Source organism: Pseudophryne corroboree, chromosome 3 (assembly GCF_028390025.1).
Source record: "Pseudophryne corroboree isolate aPseCor3 chromosome 3, aPseCor3.hap2, whole genome shotgun sequence".
Lineage (NCBI taxonomy): Eukaryota > Metazoa > Chordata > Amphibia > Anura > Myobatrachidae > Pseudophryne > Pseudophryne corroboree.
In genome coordinates this window covers 509,245,110-509,260,446 of record NC_086446.1, presented here as the reverse complement: position 1 = coordinate 509,260,446, position 15,337 = coordinate 509,245,110, and the positions used below count along the sequence as shown (strand labels likewise).

The 15,337-nt window shown below is 44.9% G+C and overlaps 1 protein-coding gene across 2 annotated transcripts in view; it reads right to left on the bottom strand.

Moving 5' to 3' along the window:
• The window catches only part of STX8 (syntaxin 8), a 415,577-nt gene that overhangs the window by 376,136 nt on the left and 24,104 nt on the right, over nt 1-15,337 (bottom strand). The window lies entirely within an intron of this gene.

Sequence of the window (15,337 nt, the reverse complement as noted above, 5' to 3'; positions counted from 1 at the left end):
GCCAAGCAACAGGATAATTAAATGTAAAAAAAGAGATAAAATGAAAACATTGCATTTTGATATCTTACAAAGCATCTAAAGGTTGTCTTCATACTGTATATCAACCAAATAACATTTATATAATACACTAGGGTTGGCATTCATATTATGCACTGCAATAAGCTTGCCAGGGTGCCCACCTTAAATAGATACTTCATCACTCCCAAAATGGGTGGCACTCTGGGACTTGGAAGCAAATACATGCTTCTGTGGCAAGGGGTGGTCTTCTGTTTGCCGGCGGTCGGGCTCCCGGCGCTCAGTATACCGGCGCCGGGAGCCCGACAGCCGGAATACCGACAATTATTTTCCCTCGTGGGGGTCCACGACCCCCATAGAGGGAGAATAAAATAGTGTGGCGCGCGTAGCGCGCCACCGTGCCCGTAGCGTGGCGAGCGCAGCGAGCCCGCAAGGGGCTCATTTGCGCTCGCCAAGCTGTCGGTAAGCCGGCGGTCGGGCTCCCGGCGCCGGGATGCTGGTCGCCGGGAGCCCGACCGCCGGCCAGCCGTAGTGAACCCGTGGCAAGTGCTGTATAAACATACAAAGCCTTTTTGAAAAGTTAACATTTTGGCACGTGTGAGCATACAAAAATGTAATTTTCTCAGGCCAGGATTCAGATATTTTTGAGAAGGGGGAAGGGGGATACAACCCAGTTTTCTCAAAACAGGACAAGCGTTAATTTGATATGCCACATGACTACCTGTAGGTTTAAGGACTTGTCTAAGACTTTTGGGCCGATTCAACTTTTTGTCTCCCCCGGCCACTAGATGTTGCTCAACAGAGCAATTCAATTGTTGCTCCGTTCGTGCGTGCATGCAGCCGGGGAGACGCATTTCAGCTCGCAGCCTCCTGAGGTGCAAGCTGAAATGTGTGTAAACACAGTGGTTTTGGCACTCAAATGGGAGGTTGAGCGCACAAACCTGTACTTTAGATTGGTTTAGCTGCTTTGCGTGGCTAAACCCAGTACTGATGGGCGCACATACAGGGCATGCACGCCCAACGGGGACATCAATTGAATCAGCCCCTTTGTGTTTATTCCTTGAGGTTTTGAGACTTTCCATACCAAATTTCAAGTTGGGAATCTTATATTTTTTTTGTATCTCTGCAGTGTTTATTTCATGGATTGATTCCCAGCAATCGGCTGCTGTGGATACATTTACCAATAACTCTAGACTCATTAGACTCAAAGGGGTATATTTACTAAAGCTACTAAAATTGAAAAGTGGTGATGTTGCCCATAGCAACCAATAAGATTCTGTCTATAGTTTTCTAGGATGCAATAGAGAAACAATAGAATCTGACTGGATGCTATGCACAACATTAACAATTTTCATTTTTCGAAGCTTTAGTAAATTTACCATTAGGACTGATGGGAGGAACAAAGGGCCTAATTCATGTCTGTAAGAAAAGCAAGCAACTGGGCAAAACCATGTTGCACTGCAGATGTAACATGTGCAGAGATTTTGATTTGGGTGAGGTGTTTTCAAACTGAGATCTTAATTGCAGTGCAAAAATAAAGGTGTTCAGTAATTGTAAGCTACATGCAAATGCAGTCAGTATTTACCCTGCACATAAAAAATATGACCCACCCAAATCTAAATCTCTACACGTTACATCTGCCCCACCTACATTGCAACATGGGTTTTCCCAGTTGCTTGCTTTTTGCTTTACTTACAAACATGAATCAGGCTCAAAGTTACAGTGTAGACCTCTTCCTGCTCTCTTCTGCGATGGACAGCATCAGTGAAGTTTCATAAGAACAAGCTCTATGTTGGGAGCACAGCAGACCATGGGGTCATTCCAACCCGTTCGCACGCAGCGGTTCTTCGCTGCGGTGCGAACAGGTCGGACCTGCACGTGCACGGCGTCCGCAATGCGCAGACACGTGTCGTTGCCCAGCGATAGCCGTCGCCGGGCAACGACCAGAAGAGAGGAGAAAGTGAATGCTAGCGCGATCGCAAGAAGATTGACAGCGGGGAGGCGTTCCGGGGCGGATAATCACCATTTTCCGGGCGTGGAGATCCGAACGCAGGCGTGTCCAGGCGTTTGTCTGACGTCAATTCCGGGATCTTCATCGCTGGATCCATCGCACAGGGTAGGTAACTGCAGTGCTAGTCTTGTTCTGCACAAAACCTTTTCAGCATAGCAGGGCTGCACAAGCGATCGCAGCCCTGCTATGCTAACATACACTCCCTCATAGGCGGCGTCAAGTTGATCGCACGAGCAGCAAAAAGTTTCTACGTGCGATCAACTCGGAATGAGGGCCCATGTTATAGCCAGTGATGGAACAGGAAAGAGACTGGAATTGTGCATCCAGTCTCCAGTGAAACAACAACTAGGAAGGTACAGCATAGACAGAAGTCCTGTAAAAGTACCCTGACACACAAAAGGTTACAGATTACCACATGCTTACCTACTTTCTAATTCTCCTCTCCGGGAGAAGCCAGAGAGGAGACGATGCAGGAGACTTCGGGGGCGGGGCCGGGCTGTGACATCATCTAGCCCCGTCCCCACATCAGGAAAATGCTGCAATTCGCGGGTCCGCGGGAAGGGGGAGGGGCTAAAATGACACGATTTGCGTCATTTGAACCCATTCCCCTCCCCACGGACCTGCGAATACGGGAGAGTATGTCTCCATCCTGCCCGCATCACTAGAGTGCGAGCAGGATGCGGGAGACCTGCCTACTCTTCAGGGGGCGCGGGGGCTACCCCAAAAAACGGGAGCCTCCCGCAGCTTCTCGGAGAGTAGGCAAATATGGATTAACATCAATTTACCTTACACTTGAGTCCTCTACGAAATACTATCCACATAAATAAAGACTGTTTAAGGGTAAAAGTGGAAAACCCTGCATTATTCAGATTAAACACGGAGGGAAGAGCATTGTTTTCTTATGCCTAGTACTGTCAATGGCTGGAGACAGGCCAGTATAATGAGGCATACTGCCTTTATTTACAAGTGCATCAAAACCTGCAATTCCATAATGATATACTATGAACTATAAATCTAGAAGGAGCTTAAAGAAAATAGCTATCTGGTGGAATGTGAATTGCAAATTATAAACAGGTGCAGTCCCAGCTACAGACCCACATGTTCTTGGTCCAGCAGTTTTCCCTACTTGATCAAACAAACCAGGTGGTCAAATGGGCAGGGGTAAAGGGAAAGGAAGGGGGGGGGGGGCGAGCGGCATGGGAGAATTTGAAACATGGTGGAAGATGTATTAAGCCAGGAGAAAGGGATAAAGAAGTGCTAAAGCAGTGATAAGTGCACTGTGATAACGCACCAACCAGTCAGCTTTGAACTGTAATTTTTCAAATCCAGAATGATTGGCTGGTGCGTTATCCCCTTGTACTTATCACAGGTTTATCACTTCTTTATCCCTTCTCCAGGTTAATACATCTGCACCTTGGTGCATAATCACAGGTTTATCACTTCTGTATCCCTTCTCCAGGTTAATCCATTTGCCCCCCTGGTGCGTTATTACCTTGCACTAATCACAGGTTTATCACTTCTTTATCCCTCCTCCAGGTTAATCCATATGCCCCCTGGTGCATAATCACAGGTTTATCACTTCTTTATCCCTTCTCCAGGTTAATCCAAATGCCCCCCTGGTGAATTATTACCTTGCACTTATCACAGGTTTATCACTTCTTTATCCCTTTTCCCGGTTAATACATCTGCCCCACTGATAGGATTGTGAGCAATCATGATGACAGGAAAGAGTGGAGTAGGCCTAAATACTCCACACACCCTCGGTGTCATGTCACACAAAAAATGGCAATGTTTGAGGCTATGTATATCAGGGAGGGAAAGTGAGGAATGGGAGTATTATGTGGCTAGGGGGGTGGGTGAGGTTTAAAGGGGACAAGGTGTGGGAGAGAGGGTTGGGGGTCATATGCAACAAAGGGGTGGAGGTTCATGTATGACAAAGGGATGGAGGGACAGGAGGTGGTTTGGGGGTAAAATGTGAGGCGTGCACTCTATGTTGTGCATGTTGGCTAGAACACATGTGCAATTTGTTAAAAATTGTGTGATGCGGCAGCACTAACATCTGCGTGCACGCAGGATCAGGCCCAATGAGTGCATGGATTCAGGATGCGTTTAGCATCCCTGTGGACGGGATGCCGGCAAATCATACCACCACTCGGGAGACCGGCGCCGGAACACCAACAGCTGACATCTCTAAGGTAAGTATCAAGGTCACGGTTAGGGTTAGCATTATCATCATCTGGTTTTTCCTTATCTCATTATCACCAATGTACCATTGCACTTTACCCCTCCACCAGCCTTGAACTCAAACAAACACTAGTTTGGCTTGCCTTCACTATTCACACTCGTATTACAACAGATGCTGGATACGACAGACATTTGTTTTCCAGGCTCAACCGTTACGGGTGAGGAACACATCCACTCCTGTCCAAGACCGATCCGCGTGGAGGCTCTCAAAACTCCAAATGCATGTGGAACTATAACTTACATATTACATCACTACATTTCCAGGGTTACATATAAAAACAAAATGCTAGAACCAGAAAAAGGGGGTTTCTATACTTCTGAAAATATTTTTCCAGTTGTCAACTAGTTAGCATGGACTTACCTCCATCCACACATACTCAGTATTTCATCACTGGGCAACACTATCTTTGGATGGCGTTACCCTACACCCAGCGAAGACCTGCAAAGCCAAATAGGCTCACTTTGTCCCTGCCAAGTCAAGCACAGTCTACTGTGGCCCTACACTGGGATACACAGTAGCATGAGAGGGGTTTGATCAGGATCCCGGCGGTCAGAATACCGATGCTGGGATCCCGACCGCCAGAATGTCGGCAGCGCAATGACAGCTATTCCCACACCTGGGTGTGTCATGACACTCGAGCGCAGCGAGCCCGCAAGGGGCTTTGTTGCGCTCGCCCCCCGCCAGCATTCTGGCGGTCGAAATCCCGGCGTCAGTATTCTGACCGCCGGGATCTCGTACCCAACCCCATGAGAAAAGGGTCAGGACACTTTCAGGGTTTTTAAGTTTCCATCTCAATGCGAGTGGAACCAGATTTACTTGATAACTTAGGCAGTATTGCACTGCTTTTTCAAATGTAATTCAGAACATTGAAGCATTTTAATCTCCATCAATTTCCAGTGGTTCTTTTTAAGGTTTATGCTTACCCCCCCCAAAAAAAAAACTCTCCAACTGGAACAAGTAAAATTTATTTCACATAAAGAAATGGATTTTACATGAAGCAGGTGAATGGGCCCTTCTTAACGAGCACGTATATAACAAATATTTACTTGTACAAGGATATCACAAATACAAGAAGACAGTAATTACTTATGGCTGTTTACAGCAGAACAATGCAAAACTAAATTTGAAATTTAGAATCAGATCAAACATCTCATTTAATAAAAATGTGAGCACTCTTGCGCAAATCACTAAATACTACATTAATATAAAGTATTGAAGAAAAAACGGAGGCCCTTTGGGTGACCATGGAAACGGGAAAAGTCGATTATTCGTATTGGCGTGATATACAGGCCACCAGGTCAGGAAGAGGAACTTGACAAGAACCTATTGCAGGACATAACTAAAATGACATTTAAAGGAGAGGTAATAATCAGGGGAGACTTTAATCTTCCTGATGTAAACTGGGAGATGTCTGTTGCTAGTTCCACTAGAAGTAGGGACATTTTAAATTCCCTTCAGGGAGCATCCCTCCACCAATTGGTAAGGGAGCCCACTCGGAAAGACGCAATATTAGACTTAATACTTACAAATGGAGACAGAATATCGGACGTAAAAGTGGATGAAAACCTGGGATCCAGTGATCATCAAGCAGTATGGTTCAGCATAAAGACAGAGACTGACTCATCCCATACAAAAACAAAGGTGTTGGATTTTAGGAAGGCTGATTTTGTAGTGATGGGAAAATGTGTAAGCGATTCTTTGGCAGAGTGGACGAACTTGGAAGCCGTGCAGGAAAGGTGGGAAACATTAAAATATGCAATATTAAAGGCAACAGACCTTTGTATCAAAAGTGTTAGGAAAAACACAAGGAAAAGGAAGCCAGTGTGGTTTGCAAAAGAAGTAGCAAATATTGTGATAGCAAAAAAGATGGCTTTTAGGAAATATAAGCAGACACAAAATAATGAAGACAAAGAGATATATCTTGTTAGACAGAAGGAGACTAATAGGCCCTACACACTTGGCAATGTGCAGCCGAGCTGCCCGACCGCCGATACGGGCGACGGGCGACCCGGCGGCGGCGGGGCAGTGACGGGGGGAGTGAAGTTTCTTCACTCCCTCCGTCACCCGGCTCCGTAGACTTGCAGGAAAATATGGACTATCTCGTCCATATTGGCCTGCATGCACAGCCGACATAGCACCAGCGATGAACGACGCGGGGCCGCGCATCGTTCATCGCTGGTGCCTCCACACTGCACGATATGAACGTTATCTCGTTCATTAATGAACGAGATCGTTCATATCGTGCAGTGATATCGGCATGTGTGTAGGGCCCATAAGAAGGTAATCAGATGTGCAAAGGCACAAGCTGAGGAGAAAATGGCCCAGTCAGTGGGTAAAGGAGGCAAAACTTTTTTTCTTAGGTATATAAGCGAAAGGAGAAAAACAAAAGGCAGAATAATAAAACTAAACACAGACACTGGGAGTCTTGTTGAGGGAGACAATTTAATAGCAGATCATCTTAATAATTATTTTTGCTCAGTATTAACTACTGAAAGAGAGGGGAAGGGGCCACAGTTAAGTTGCAGGAATATTCAGGAAAATGACACCAGTATATTTACAGAGGAGAAGGTCCTAAAAGAATTCTCAAAGCTGAATGTGGACAAATTTATGGGGCCAGATGGGATGCATCCAAGGATACTAAAATAACTTAAAGAGGTGATGGTAGCAACATTGACAGAATTATTCAACCAGTCATTAGCTACAGGAGTATTTCCAGAGGACTGGAAAAGAGCAAACGTAGTCCCACTGCACAAAAGTGGAAGCAAGGAAGAGGCAAACAACTACAGACCAGTGAGTCTTACATCAGTAGTAGGGAAATTGATGGAAACACTCTTAAAAGAAAGAGTTGCAGATTATCTCAAATCCGTCAATTTACAGGATCCCAAACAGCATGGATTCACTGGGGGGAGATCATGTCAAACAAATCTTATTGACTTTTTTGACTGTGTGACTAAAGTGATGGATAAAGGTTGGAGCCATGGATATAGCTTATCTAGACTTTAGTAAGGCTTTTGACACTGTTCCACATCGCAGACTGCTAAATAAACTTGAAAGTTTGGAATTGGATATTAGGATTATTGAATGGATAAGATCTTGGTTGAAGGATAGAAAACAGAGAGTTGTGGTAAATGGAGTGCATTCACAGGAGGGAAATGTAACCAGTGGAGTACCCCAGGGATCTGTACTTGGACCAGTGCTTTTTAATATCTTTATTGGTGACATTGCAAATGGCATTAAAGGGAAAGTATGCCTCTTTGCAGATGACACAAAGGTATGCAACAGGGTAGACACACCTGGTGGGGTAAAACAAATTATTGAGGATCTAGGTAGACTAGAGGAATGGTCAAGAGTGTGGCAATTACAGTTTAATGCCAAAAAATGCAAAATCATGCACTTGGGTCTCAAAAATCCAAAGGCTAAATATAGTATTAATGGCACTATACTGGAAACTACTGAGGAGGAAAGGGACCTAGGAGTCACTATTTCAGATGACTTAAAAGCAGGTAAGCAATGTAACAAAGCAATGAGGAAGCTTGGCTGCATTGGGAGAGGAATCAGCAGCAGAAAGAAAGCAGTAATAATGCCACTGTATAGGTCATTGGTACGGCCTCATCTAGAATACTGTGTTCAGTTCTGGAGGCCATATCTTGAAAAGGATATTAATACATTAGAAAATGTACAAAGACGGGCAAATAAAATGGTGCATGGCCTACATCACAAAACATACCCAGAAAGACTAAAGGTGGGTACACACTGGAAAGATATATCTGCAGATCAACTGATCTGCAGAAATATCTATGGACGGATCGGGCAGTGTGTTGAGCATACACACTGCCCAATCCGTTGGGGACTGACGTCATGAACTGGACGGGCGTGTACACACGCCCGCCCAGTTCAGCTGTCAATCACCGCCGGCCGCCGCAGCATGTGTACGGGCGGTCGGCCGACTGCCGTACACACACAGCAACGCGCCAATATATCGTTAGATATATTGGCCGTCGGCTGTGCTGCGGGGCTGACGCGATACGTCTGTGAACGACGGAGTTCACAGACGTATCGGCCGTACACACTGGCCGACGGACCCGCGATATATCGGCCGTTCAAGAGAATGGCCGATATATCGGCCAGTGTGTACGGGCCTTTAGAAATCTCAATATGTATAGTTTGGAGCAGAGAAGGGAAAGGGGGGACATGATAGAAACTTTCAAATATATCAAGGGTTTTAACAAAGTCCAGGAGGGAAATATTCTCCAAATGAAGAGAAGCAATAGGACACGAGGACATGCACTGAAACTGGAGGGGGGAGGTTCAGGAGAAATATGAGGAAAAATGACTTCACAGAAAGGGTAGTGGACAAGTGGAATAGCCTCCCATCAGAGGTGGTAGAGGCTAAGACAGTAGAGCAATTTAAACATGCCTGGGATAGACATAAGGATCTCCTTACAAATAAATAAGGATCAAACAAGGTTAGAAATAAAAATATTGTAAAAAAAACAAACAAAAAAAAAAGGGGGGCAGACTAGATAGGCCAAGTGGTTCTTATTTGTCGACAAATTCTATATTTCTATGTTTCACTTATTTTATATTTCACCAGTAACTGTCCTATAATATTATAGCAAGTCACTTTGGAGCTTCTAGAAGCAGTTTGGAATCCACATACTTATACAGAAAATAGAACGTTTTCACAATGTTTTGGCACAGGCTCTTCTATATTTTTATACAGCAGAGTACATGCAATTTGAAGGCGTTTTACCGACGGACAAGACAAAGTTGCTGCACTAGCCATCAACAGGAATGGTCAGCATATAACCACGTTTATGGCTTACCTTGTGTAAGCACCTTACCAATGTGCCTTTAGACTTGTGAATAGTACACTCAAACAGAAAAACAAACACCCCACCACATGACCACATAATAACACAGTTTTGCTGCCTTTACTTACTGAAAACAAAACACACTGTGGAAAAATTAAGTGGAAAAACAACCTCGCAATAAAAACATGGTTTCTCATCTAGAATTTACACACAGAATATGACTAAACCACAGTGCTGAGCTTGGATCATTAGCCATTGTTGTGACCACAAACACTCAGGCCTGTCTTCTCATGCGTATCTTTAAGGGCAGTTGTTTACAGTAGAAGCAAACGTGTGTATTGTGTCCTTCTGTCGGCAAAGGCAAGCAATTCACCCAAAGCTGCACCGAAAAGGCATTCTGTAGAATATAAATTTGTGATTCAACAGCATGTAATGTCGCAGCTAGTACTGCTCTTTCACTTACAATGCAAATTTATCTGTTCCTTTAATGTCCTGAAAAAATATAAAAATCAATGTGAAATCTGAATAGATATCGGGGAAACTTCGTATCACAGATGTGTTTAAATTTACCTAAATTGTTTCTATTGAAACAATGTTCAATTAAATAATAAATCTGCAACAAAATAAATACTTTATGGATTTGGGGGTCCGATTCAGGTTTGCATGGAATTGCACAGCAGCAAGAAAGCGGCAATTCCATCTAATTACAATTCATATGCACTAGGAGGCGTCTGTAGAAGATAGACGGCTCCTGTCAGCATTAGCGAGGATCCAAGGGCTACGTCATAGGGCGCAGCCTCGGATCACCATCGCAACCATTGGCCAGCCTGCTTAATCTGAAGATACCAGGAGGAGAAACCAGGGGAGAAACCCCTCTCTGTCTGCTGTTTGTGACCCCTCCCCTTTTCTAGCACCGGATATATAACTATCTCCAGGAATGATTGAGCAGCTACCATTGTTTGTTTGCTTGTGTGAGAAGGCATTGAATGGGAGCAGCATTTGGAAGGCATGCTGTTACTTGTGGTGCTAATGGGAGTTCCTGGGCGTGGCTCCCAGGTAAGCTTGCCCTCTGTCTGGATGCGTTTTAGTAATAGCCTTTATAATGATGCCCTACTGTAGACAAATCACATGGCCCTATGTGGGCACTGCCATTATGTAGTGTTAGGACTGCTGATATCGGAGAAGCCTTGATGCGGCTCAGCAGCTAAACATTTATTTGCAAACACATTAAACCAATTTCTCTGAAATTCTATTACCACATAGGTTCAGGCATGGTTACAGATAATTTTTAGTGTGCTGGCGGATACCAGGGGGGGGAGGGGGGGGGGGGCAATATCTGTCTGCTGTTTGTTTGTGACCCTTCCCCTTTTCTAGCACCTGCTATATAATTATCTCCAAATATGATTGAGCAGCTACCATTGTTTGTTTAATCTGATGATTACTCAGGGTGGCTGTAGGTTCGGGACACTGGTGTCCATGAAGTGTGCGACCTGACGACGCAGACCCTGAACCCACCACGCCTTCAAAACGGGGATGACACGCCCTCATTTTGAAGAATGGACCCATGTGCCACCCCCCCAAAATGCTGCAGCATGTCAATCATGCTGCGGCTGACAGGGGACTGCAAGCACCATTGCAAGACCCTCTTGCATCTGCACAGCCCCCTAAGCATCATATTAGTACATAAACCATTGGGTTTGCATACAAATATGAATCAGGCCCTTGGTGTCATAGTACTTCCCATTATGTGGAAATCAGAAATGGTGGGCTCAAGTGGTGTGACACTGTGCAATAGGGACCTCAAGCCATGGCACAATTGTAGAATTCTACAGAAAATTAATTGGCCGAGAGAAGGCCTATCTGTGAGCCTGATTCATATGTTGTACATAAACCGATGACTAGTGTATAACTACGATGGTGAATGGACTGCACATTGCAGAATGGGTCCGGTGTCATCGCACATTTGGGGTTGGGGAGGGGACTGTGTTGGGCAGCGTTTCCAAAAATGGGGGGTGTCTGATCTACTGATCTAGTAAAACAGAACAACTCACCTGTGTATCATTAAAGAAATTCCCAAAACATGACTTGACTATAGTTGAAAACCAACTGCTCCAGGGTAGCAGATTATGGTCTTACACCCCATGTGACACCGGTGGCTCAGAGAATGGAAAATATACACAAGCACAGCAGAAAATAGTAGCCGTACAGTGCAAAAATGTACCCACTTTTCATGCAAACAGCTAGTAATACGTTCTAAATGGTAAGTGGGCCAAATTGAGTTATGTAGAGCAGAAAAGAAGGGATGGGGGGGGTGTCTACTTTCTTCCAACAAGCCGCAATGGCACAGTTAGCCGCATTAAGGATGTGCCTAGTAATAAGTGGCAAAAGTATTACTGTCACAACTGGGAATAGGCCATGGCAAGAAGTAATATCAGAGAGTGGGAGTGAGATGTCCGTAAGGGAAAGTATTAAATGATGAAGTCCCAAAAGCACCTAATTTTAGGGCAGTGCCACCAGATGTGAGCAAAGGTGCTCAAGTATTTTCCCAGATCCTGACAAAAATATACGTTATGGTAAGAACTTACCGTTGATAACGTGATTTCTCTTATGTCCACAGGTATCCACAGGATAACATTGGGATATTGTCGAGCGACAGCGAAAATGGCACCAACATGGTCACGAGCTTTCTGGCCTCCCAGGATGCATTGGGGCCTCCACTATATAGTCCCACCCACTGACTCAGTCAGATCAGTTCTTTCCACAGCGATTTTAGGCAGGAACATTAGGTAGAGACCTGTACAGGCGATAAGAACACACATGCACCCCCTTCCATACAAGAAGGAAGAGGTTTAGTGATTGTCTAGATCCTCAAATCAGATGCGTCAGGGTGGGATCCCTGTGGATACCTGTGGACATAAGAGAAATCACGTTATCAACGGTAAGTTCTTACCGTAACGTATATTTCTCTGGCTGGGTCCACAGGATTATCCACAGGATAACATTGGGATTCCCAAAGCCATTTTAGTGGTGGGGACGCTTCTGATTGCACAGGAGGACCTTTCGCCCGAAGTCTGCGTCATGAGAGGCAAAAGTATCCAAGGCATAATGTCTGATGAATGTGTTTATGGAAGACCATGTGGCTGCCCTACATATCTGTTCTGCTGAAGCACCCTGCTGTGCTGCCCAAGAAGGACCTACCTTACGTGTAGAGTGTGCAGAGACATTAGCCGGAATAGGGAGATCTGCATGAGAATAAGCTTCTGATATTACCATTCGGAGCCATCTCGCCAGCGTCTGTTTACTAGCAGGCCATCCTCTTCTATGGAATCCGTAGAGGATGAAGAGAGAATCTGTTTTCCTGATGGCACTCGCACGATCTTTGTAGATTCTTAAAGCCCGGACCACGTCCAGCGACGCTTCTCCCGCAGATAGTCCTGATACCTGAAAAGCTGGGAATACAATCTCTTCATTCAGGTGAAACTTTGATACCACCTTTGGAAGATAGCTAGATGTCGTTCTGAGAACTGCTCTGTCTGGAAAAAAAAGTAGGAAAGGAGACTTACCACGGGCCAAATAAGGCTTTCTTGCTCTAAGCATAGTTTGGATTACTTGTTTCGAAAATCCTTTAGCCTCTAGGATAGAGGTTTCAACAGCCACGCCGTCAAAGATAGGCGATCCAGACGACTGTGACAACAAGGACCCTGCATTAGCAGATCTGGACGTTGAGGGAGCAGTGTCGGTGCTTCCGTGGACATTCTCAACAGATCTGTGTACCAATGCCTTCTTGGCCAAGCTGGAGCTATTAGAATAATTGCTCCTTTTGCCTGCTTTATCTTTCTCACTACTCTGGGTAACAGAGATATTGGAGGGAACAGATATAGTAACATAGTATCTGAGGTTGAAAAAAGACAATTGTCCATCGAGTTCAACCTATTTGTGGTCTCCTATGCATGATAATTTGACTAAAATTTCTGACTGATGCTGCTGTTAGCCGTTGCATTTTATCCCTATTTATAGTAACTATAATGCATGACTATGCACCATACCCCTGGATATCCTTATCCATTAGGAATTTATCTAATATCTAACCCATTCTTAAAGGTGTTGACAGATTCTGCCATTACAACTCCCTCGGGCAGGGAATTCCAAACACGTATTGTCCTTACCGCGAAAAAGCCTTTACGCCGTATTGTGCGGAATCTCCTCTCCTCTAACCTGAGCGAGTGTCCACGAGTCCTCTGTGTTGATCTAACCAAAAACAGGTCCCGCGCAAGCTCTGTGTATTGTCCCCTTATATATTTGTAGATGTTGATCATATCCCCTCTTAGTCTCCGCTTTTCCAATGTGAACATGCCTAGTCTTTCAAGCCTTTCCTTGTATTCCATCGTCTCCATGCCCTTAATTAGTTTGGTCGCCCTCCTCTGTACCTTTTCTAGCTCCAGGATATCCTTTTTGTAGTACGGTGCCCAGAATTGTACACAGTATTCAAGGTGTGGCCTCACTAGTGATTTATATAATGGGAGTATAATACTCTCGTCCCTAGCATCAATACCCCGTTTTATGCATGCTAATATCTTATTAGCCTTCTTTGCTGCAGTCCTACTTTGGGGACTACTGCTTAGCTTGCTATCTATGAGGACACCTAAGTCCTTTTCCAGTACAGAATCCCTTAATTTTACCCCATTTAGTAGGTAGGTGTAATTTTTGTTCTTGTTACCACAGTGCATTACCTTACACTTGTCTGTGTTGAAGCACATTCTCCATTTGGCTGCCCATGCTTCTAATTTAACTAAGTCGTTCTAAAGAGACTCGGCATCCTCCTCTGTATTTATAGCCTTACACAATTTGGTATCATCTGCAAAAATTGACACCATGCTCTCTAGACCTTCTGTTAGGTCGTTAATGAAAATATTGAACAATAGCGGTCCTAATACTGAGCCTTGCGGCACACCACTTAGCACTTCAGTCCAAGTTGAAAAAGATCCATTAACCACTACGCGCTGCTCCCTATTATCTAACCAGTTTTTGACCCAAGTGCATATTGTGCTTCCTAGCCTTGATTCTTGTAGCTTGTAGATAAGTCTCATGTGTGGTACAGTATCGAACGCTTTGGCAAAGTCTAAAAAGATTACATCCACGTCTTTACCCTGATCTAGGTTTGCGCTTACTGTTTCATAAAAGCCAAGTAAGTTGGTTTGACAGGATCGGTCCTTCATAAACCCATGTTGATTCCTTTTAATGACCTTATTGACTTCAAGGAACTTCTGAATACTATCTCTTAGAATACCTTCCAATACTATGCCAGCTGAAACCTCCATTCTACTGACAGTGCGTCTACCAGGACCGCTCCTGGGTCCCTTGTTCTCGATCCGTACCTCAGAACTTTGTTGTTTAGACGAGACGCCATAAGGTCTATCTCCGGTAGACCCCATCTGTTCACCAGTGTCTGAAACACTTCTGGGTGTAGTGCCCATTCGGTTTCCTGAATGGTGTGCCGACTGAGAAAATCCGCTTCCCAATTTAGTACACCCGGGACAAATACTGCTGACAATGCCAGGAGATGGAGTTCCGCCCATTTTAGAATGGGAGTTACTTCCTCCATCAGACTCTTGCTGTGAGTTCCTCCTTGATTTTTGAGGTATGCTACTGCCGTCGCATTGTCTGAGCGGATCTGGACTGGTCTTCCTTGTAGATTGTCCTTTGCCTGAACTAGAGCCAAGTAAACGGCCCTTATATCCAACAGATTTATCGGCAGGCGACTTTCCCTTGCGGTCCACTTTCCCTGGAACCATAGGCTTCCGAGTACCGCCCCCCAGCCCTGCATGCTGGCATCTGTTGTCAGGACTTGCCACTCTTTTATCCAAAAGGGTCTCCCCTTGTTTAAATGGTCTGTCTGTCGCCACCACGCTAGAGACCTTTTTACATTTATTGGAATCTTTATCATCTGCTTCTTTATCGTCTGATGATTTCCGTTCCATTTGGTCAGAATAAGGTGCTGCAATGGTCTGGAGTGGAATTGCGCATATTCCACCATGTCGAAGGTTGATACCATCAGACCCAACAGTCGATTTGCTGCATGGACTGACATTGTCTAGGTTTGCATCGCTTCCTGAGCCATGACCTGCACCTTGACTATCTTTTTCTCTGGTAAGAGAACTTTCTGTAGGTCTGAATCCAATATGGCCCCCAAATGAACCATCCGCTGTGACGGATTCAGGGACGACTTCTCCCAATTTATGAGCCACCCGTGTC